Here is an 8460-nt window from a genome sequence, read left to right on the forward strand (position 1 = left end):
CCAAAGAAGAGCAGGAGAGCAGTTCATGCCAGCTGGTGAGTGGAGAACTCAGCCGGTGGGATGAGTGAACACACAGCACCTGTTTATAAACATATCAGATAAAAACATGAGCAATATGGCACCCTCCCTCTTTCATGCTTTGTCACTAAATGGATGCTCAGTCAGGTGGAAGGGGAATAACTAGAATCCAGTGAAGTTGATATCAGCCATCCCCAAGGCTCAGCAATTTCCAGGAGAGGTTTTGGCTTTCACTGGGGCTTCAGCTGTCAATTTCCTTCTGCTCTGGCACTTCCTTCTTTTGCTAGAGCAATTGGTATCATGTTCAGATCTCAGCACTGTAACCTCCAAAACACTGCAGCAAGCATTGTTGATTTGAAAGTTACATGAATCAATCCAGGTGTGAGTATTTCTTTGACCATTACAGCCCTACTTTGCCCTCACTGATAACAAATAGCTAAATAGGCCTAAGTTTACTGCTAGAGCTGATATTGCCAGGTGAGTTGGAGTTACGTTCCCTGCTACCTGTGTGGCTATGGGCAAGCTGCATGGTCCCATAGCGCCACCCAAAGGAAGATGTAAGAAGCCATTTCTGAATTCTTTATTCCTAACTTGAGGAAGTCGCCAAAGTCACAACCAACTTGATGCCACATAATTATTAATTATTGCTGCTAGAACTGGCAAGTAACAATGGGGAATTATAATGCTTGCATCTCTTCTGTTTCGGCAGCTAGCTCATGCACAAGGACAAGGGAAAAATAATTACTAATTCATATCAGAAACACAGATCAGAGTCCCTTGTTACAAAATGTTTCTGTAACTGCTGACAAAGAATCTTCCAAAATGAGTTTGACTCTAGAAGCGTTAAGGGGGTGGGTGGGGGACCTGTTTTTCAGCCCTTAACAGAAAAAGTGTTCGTAAAGTATGTAATCCTGTTTTGTCCATTTGAAAACAAAACAAGATACTGAAGCAATTTTCCCAATGAACACTGATCAGCCAGATACATACATTTCATTTTTATTTAATAATTTAAGTGTCCCTGAAAGATATATTGAATATACGGTCACAGATAATGAAGTTGTAACTCTACAGGATAGAGTGAATGAACGCATCAGTGTTTCCTATGTAAATAACAAGTAATATCTGCCTCCCTCTCTCTCTTTCTCTTTCAGTGCATGAGTTGTCCTTGAAAAGATTATAATTTCTAGCATTAGTTCAAGTTATTTATCAACATTTCACATCCATATATCAATCTGTTGGGGCACCTTGAGAAATGGAATCTCAGGAGCATTGAGTAATTATTAGCTCCTACATTTTATACAATATTCTGAAGTCCCATTGCACTCTTTGCCATGGATTACACAAGGATAGTAACAACACCAGTGGCAGGGCTTCATTCAATAATTACACCATGGGGCACGTTACCCACGACTTTTGATCAAAAGGACCCAAAATGATGCAGGAAACACCTTCATTGTTGACCCATTGTTCTTGTTTTGTTGTAATTTTAGTTGACAATGAAGTCCTCATTAGAAAGTTCCACACTTCTTCAGAATGTTTTCCCATCCCTTTTTAACATTATTTATAACTTATTTGTTATATTATTTAGAGTTTATCATTGTTTCAGCAAGCTCAATGCAGAGCGAGCATTTATTTATTTGATTTATATACCGCTCCATTTGTTCAAGCACTACACTGAGAGGTTTACACAAGATTAAAAATTACTAACCCTCAGTACCACAGAATAACGAAAATACATTCAAAAACAAGGCAGCAATGCAATAGACAATAATTATGAGCATACATATTACAAAGTTTAGTGGCTATCCTCCTGCTAACTTTACCTTCACCACAAAACTGTGCAGTAAGTCAGGTTGAAATAGAGTACCTGTCCACAGGCCACCCAATGAGTTAATGATTTCAGTGGGGATTAGAACCCAGATTTATCAATTCCCATTCCAGTACTTTAACCATAACACCACACTGGTGTGGCATATACCTTTGCTATCAGAGATTAATGCATTTTGGAAATATAACTGATGCATGCATGCAAATTCCTTGTCATTCCTTCCAGCACTTCTGTGTATGATGGGGAAAATGCATGTTATCTCCACTGCATGCATTCACATATGAAACTACCAAAGTACATTCTGTTATTTTACAATGAATGTTTTATCGTCTCCAGCTGTAGTTCTCAGCATTGGCTAACCCAGGTGTTTTGGACTACAATTCCCAGAATCCTTCACCACTAGTTATGCTAGCCAGAGTTCTGGGAGTTGCAATTCAAGAACACCTGGGTTACCCAAGATTGAAAACCACAGATCTATAGAGTTCCTAAAAGTTAACTTGATGGCTATATTAAGTTTTGAGATGCCACCTTTTTGAATGTGTCCAAAATTGGGAAACAGAATAACAACATATCTCTTCAATTTAACTTCAGATCTGTTCAGCCTTAATATTTTAACAACTAAGAATTTATTTCCTGAAAAACTAGAAAGAGGGTATATTAATTGTTTTAAAAACATGAACACTTAAAGCATCTTCATAGGCAACTGAACTTAATCTAGTGTCGTCTATATAGTTTTGACTACAACTCTCAATGATCCTTTGTATTATCTGTGTTGAATGGTATTTATGGGAGTTGTCATTGACACTTGGAGTTATCCATATTTCTTATCCCTGCTCTTGAGGAAAAAGGTGAAAGAGAAGAACAAAAAATACGACATTATGTTTCAGAATGTAACCTAATCCTATATCTATTATCACAAAGTATGCTTTCCTGAATTATGTAGAATATTCTTCCAGGTAGCAGACTTCGGCTTTAGACCAAATGAAAGTTTGTGTTGTTCCATTTTACAATCCATCAAAAAAGAACCATCCACTTCATTAGCTTTAAACCATAGGTCGGGAAACATGGTAAATTACCCCAAATTGGGTAAATTACCCAAATTGGGTAAAAGTGAAAATCCTCCTTCTCCTCCACTTCACCCCAAGAAGCCCGAGAAGAGGAGGAGGAGGAAGTCACATTCTTCATGCTTGCAAGAGGGAGCCATCATGGCTGTCTCTTGAAACGTAAGTGAAGGCTTCCCTCCCCATCACTACCTCCTACTTTCTTTTAAAAGACTTGGAATCATGTTTTCAAGTCCCTATTATTTTAATGAAGACTTGCTGATGTCTATTAAAACAATAGGGACTCAAAATCGTGAGTCAAGTCTGAGTCTTAAATTAAAAAAGAAAGAAAAGAGTTGAGACCAAGTCAAGTCCCCAGTGCAACTTGAGTTGGTCTTGATTGCGAGTCACGACTGGCTGATGATGTACGAGTGTCACAATGGGAACTTTTCTTCCTTCTTGTAATTTCCAAATTAGCTTGCATTGTTTCTACAACTGGTCTTCTGGTCAGGATACGATTTTCCCTTCTTAAGTCCAATTCCTCAGATACAAAAGACTGCCTCAGTCACCTCTCTTGAAGCTGAATGCAATTTCAGCTATAAAGAGTCGTTATGTGTAATGTATAGTTTAGTTCTCCATCTTACTTTTAAGGTTGCATGGAGGATGAAAAACTACTCAAACACAGAAGAAAAATGCAGCAGGAGGCCAGAGAAAATAAAAATCCATTTAAGAGCCCAAAGACAGAGGCAAGGGTGCACAGGGAGGCAAAAGAAAATGAAGCAACAAACAAATTGCTCTAAGGAATGAACCATATAAGTTAGTAAATAGTAAAAAGTTGGAGAGGGACAAGGACAATGGAGGTGATTTTGCCCTTAAGTGCTCTAATTTTGCTGATAAATCAGCTCAGCCAAGATGGATATGGCATTTTGAGCAAGACTGTGTGCCATCCAGACTCCTAAACAAGCGCTAGCAATTTCCAATAAATCCCTTCATGTTCACCATTGGAGACTGTGCAGATGATGCCCTGCTGTTAGCTTACCCAAACTGAGTGCAGAAAAAAAAGTGACATTTTAAAGGCAGAAATGATTGAATTTTTCCTGGAAAGTCTTACCTAGCAACAGAGATTGTTGGGCTATGCACTTTCTCACTCCCCCACCCTTTCTTCTAACAAACCAGTTAATGATCAATGCAGAGGAATGAAGAGATTATATATAACAGGGATCAGAAATGTGCAGCTCAATGAATTTTGAGGGACTGCAGTTCCCATCATCTCTCACCTCTGACCATACTGATTTGGGCTTATGGAGGGCCACATGTCTACCACCTCTGATATTTTTGAATAAAAAATGTGATTACCCTCCTGTCGTTCAGGCTAAAATAAAAGACTCAGAGACTCTCCGCATCAGCATTCGCTCCACTGTTTGGTGTGCCAATTTGCCACAAACCCCACTTTTTTGAACCCCTGTCAGGGATTTCTACTATTTTGGTACAAGTTGGAGGACTCCAGTTTAGTCCATTTCCAGAGAGTGAGGTTATTGCCCTTCCCACCCCAGAATGAAGATGCAAGACCAGAAATATGGGTTAAACACGGGCCACACTTTATTAATCATAATCAATGTTGCCATCCTTTGGCAAAGGTGGGTCCTGCTGTAGTGTGGAATCAGGTTTAAGCACAGAGGTCTCAAAGACCCCCTAAGCAACAAATGGGTGAGTCCAAGGCCCCACGTTTTCATTGTCTCAAAGACAGTGAGAACCTGGCCAGCCCCAATTTGACCACCTCTGGACCTCAAGCCAGCTTCTGCTTGTTGACTGTTGGTCTGGGTGTGGCCCAGTGCATCTTTTCCCCCAAGCACTGTAATCGCATGATCCACAGCGCTGGGAGGTCAGATGGGCTATAGCTTACCTGATATTGCAATGAGACTCACCAGAAAACCTGTTATATCCACGCTACCCGCCACAGCATAGGGACTAGCCATCCCTTAAATAACCTAACACCCCCCTCTCCAATTACAATGCTCTGTTCAACTGTAAGGGGGGTGGCAAAGGCACGCCACACTGCTGAAGCATTGGCTCACCAGCTGCTGGAGCGTTTGGAATGGACTACACTACAGCCTTGCACCTCCTTTTAGTGTCAATTTCCAGTATCCTGAAGTGGCTTACAAGCTGCTTAAGGATATTGAAAATTGATCACTTCAGTCTGGAAAGGCCCCCAGTCCTCTATTTATGCATTAGTAAGGTGCCACAGGACTTTTTGGTATTATTTAAATGAATGAGAGTGCCGAAGAATATATTAGCATCATTGTGCTGTTCTCTTTTATTTCAATTAGTGACATCACAACAACCCATAATCATTTGCTTTCTGGTACAGATGTGAGCAGCTTATAATACTGAACTGCATTACAAATGGAATACTATGTCCCACTGAACCATCTTGGTTTCAAAATGTGAGATGAGATTCTGCAAATGTACATTCAGCAGTCCATGCTCCAGAGGAGATGTCTTTCAAAAGGTTAAACTTGCTCCCTCACTGCATTCCACCTTGCTCAAATCCCATTTTTCTTCTAGCTTCTACCGCATGGGGAAAATGTATCTCTCCCTTCTTCTCAGCTGTTGCACCTACAACTTCTTTGTAAGTTCTCCACAGAGGACTAAGAGCTTAGAACATGATTAGTAAAAAGGAACTTGTTCTTTTACTTGTTGCTGCCTTGACAAACAAGGCAATGATAATTATGATTCCTGTTTCTGGCCAGACAAATTGTAACTCATTTCATTCCATGTTACTAAAAGACCATTTCTCCACTTCTCTGTTGGTTTTTATTTAATATTGGAAAACATCCACCTGAAAGAGTCACCCCCTCTGGATCTCAAAGGGGGTTTAGCCAGTCCCTCTGCTGAGAACTGACCTCTGTTTCTTTCCTTCTTTCCTTTATTTTCCCCTTTCTTTAAACACCAAATGCTCCTCACTCTGACCCAGATGGCTACCCTTACAAGCTCCTGGGGAAGCTACTTGAAAGCTCTGGTGATGAGGTCCCCAGGAGTATGCTAAATCAATACCGTTTGTGTGTGCAGAGTTACAATACAGGAACACTGTATAGCATATCTGGTGCTTTAAGAACTATAGAGCAATTGTCACATTACAACACTCTGAAGTTACAATTATAGTTACAAGCCGCCTAGAGTGGTCTATTGACTAGATAGGCGGGATATAAATAAAATAAATAAAATAAATAAATAAATAAATAAATGTAATCCAACAGACCCTGTGTTCTGACAGTATAAATTCAATGGACAAGTAGTTCACAATGATAGAAGACAGCTTCCTATGTTCATGATCTTACAAAGACAAATGCTTTGTAGGGCCATGAACAATATGGTATTACTCCAACTGAACTTCCACTAAGTGCTGTGAACTTCTATTACCAGATTGTTCAAATAACCACCCCCTCCCTTGGTGAGTATCTTCCTTGTGGTTGGGGATGAGTTGTCCAAGTGTTATCTGCCATGACTAGTGTTGAAGATGGCAGGTGGAATTAAAACATAAATCCCAGGGGATCACATAGCAACCCACACGTGCATTTCAGTCAAAATATTCATGTGTCAGAATGTCCATTGGATTTTTGTTCAAATGCTTGCCAATAAGGCTGGCAAATGTGATCCTGATTCTAATTTCAATGGGGTTTGCACATGAGAACTTCTTCGATGGCAGCACTCTTTGTCTACAAAATCCTGTGAATTAAAGCAGATAAAGCTGATGAGAAGAATGTTACATGAAAATTCACAAACTGAATAACTATCAGTACTTAGGTACAGGAAAGTACTCTGGTTTGCAGTAAGGGCTGTTATAACTGCACAAATGTGCAGCAAAGCAGATCAACTTTCCAAAAAGCAATTCTAAGAAATGGAGGCAGCCCAAATAAAAATTAGAACTTTTTAAATGGTCTGTTTCATTTAGCATAGATGAAGGATATAATTTGATCTTGTTCCATGTCAAATTTGAAGATGTTTGGGCAAAGAGTTTTCAAGTTAGGTTTTTTTTAAAAGTAAAACTGTTCCCCGTCCCATGCAGAAACAAATGATCCTAAATGTCCCCAAATTTAAAATAGTTCATACAAATTGAAAAGACAACTTGCTTATCTTGAAAAAGAATGGTTATTCTCATCTGCTTTTTTTAAAAAATCGGAAAGAATCCAGGCTGCAGGAACTGAAACATGGATCCTCAAAAAAGACCTGAAAAAAAAAAGGGGGGTATACACTTTGTGGATAATACTGACCATACATGGAAGAGGCTCGCCAGCAGGAGCTTTGTGCAGTAATACATTGTATAAATTCCTAGGTGGGAGAGGGAGGTATTTGCAAGGCCACTAAAAATTATAGAAATAAACTAAATAGAAAGGTTTTCTTTAAAAAGAGAAACCAACAAGTTTGCTTTAAAGAAAGTAATGGAATGACAGCCCTCCAGAAAGGGAGGCATTTTGCCATGTATCAGCAATTTTGTAAGGTATAGTCAAACTACAGTAGTGCCTGAGATTGCTGTCCTTATTCCAAGCATGGCAGTCCTAGAACACACACAGGGCTATCCTGTGTTGGCACTTTGCAGAATCAGATTAGTACTGCTGGAAAAGCAGAATTCCATTGAGTTACTGATCTTCTTATCACCATAAATTCTTGGTGTACCTTTTAAGAATCAATGTTTTGACAAGCACTGTCATGGACTATTAAAGCCAAGTCAGCATCCATACAGTACTGTTGAAGTGAGTAACAAATGATACCAGATTCTCATAAAATGCACTATCCACCAAATTATATGTATTCCAGAAAACATTTCTGCACAATATTAAATTGCCTTGTTGTGTTCTTATTAGGCAATCTCATATTACAGAAAATGGACGGCAATATCTCAGCCTTTTCCACAATGCCTACATAACTGTTTTCAAATGTAAATACAGCCTACGCAGTTTAGTACACAGTAAAAATAGTTTGGCATAGCAATGAAAATGTAAATGGGTTTCAATATGTATTGAAAACACAGTTCTGAATGTGTACATGCTATGTTTTAGGCTATTGTTCTTTGGAAATGCCATCTAATTCAATTTATGTGTAAGTGAGTGGAAAATTTCAAGCAACTATATTTAATTTCATAACAGGAAACTTCTGCCCTTCCCCTACAAAAATTGAAGACTGAAGTCAAGATGGTCAATGCTGGGAGATTACTCAAAACTAAAATAATAACTCTTCTAGAGTGTATTCCACATGTCAGGTAGGTCACCTGCATTATCAATGAACAGTATTAAGAAACCTTTCAAAGAAAAGAAAATATTATTCAGAAAATAGAAGTCTTGCCTCAAAAAAAAAAAAAAAAAAAGCAAACACAGTGTCACGTTCCAGGGGGTTACAACACAGAGTCCGAAAAGCCAGTCCTATGTCAGAAATTCAGAGAATGCAGAGCCGATATCCAAATACCAAAGCCAACTCACACAACCAGGGTCAGAGTCCAAAGCCAAAACGCACAGTGTAGTCCAGGGTCCAAAGCCAAGGGTCCAGAGAACAAGGTTCAAGGTAGTCAGGAGCGTGGAT

Source organism: Pogona vitticeps, chromosome 3 (genome assembly GCF_051106095.1).
Source record: "Pogona vitticeps strain Pit_001003342236 chromosome 3, PviZW2.1, whole genome shotgun sequence".
Taxonomy (NCBI): Eukaryota; Metazoa; Chordata; class Lepidosauria; order Squamata; family Agamidae; genus Pogona; species Pogona vitticeps.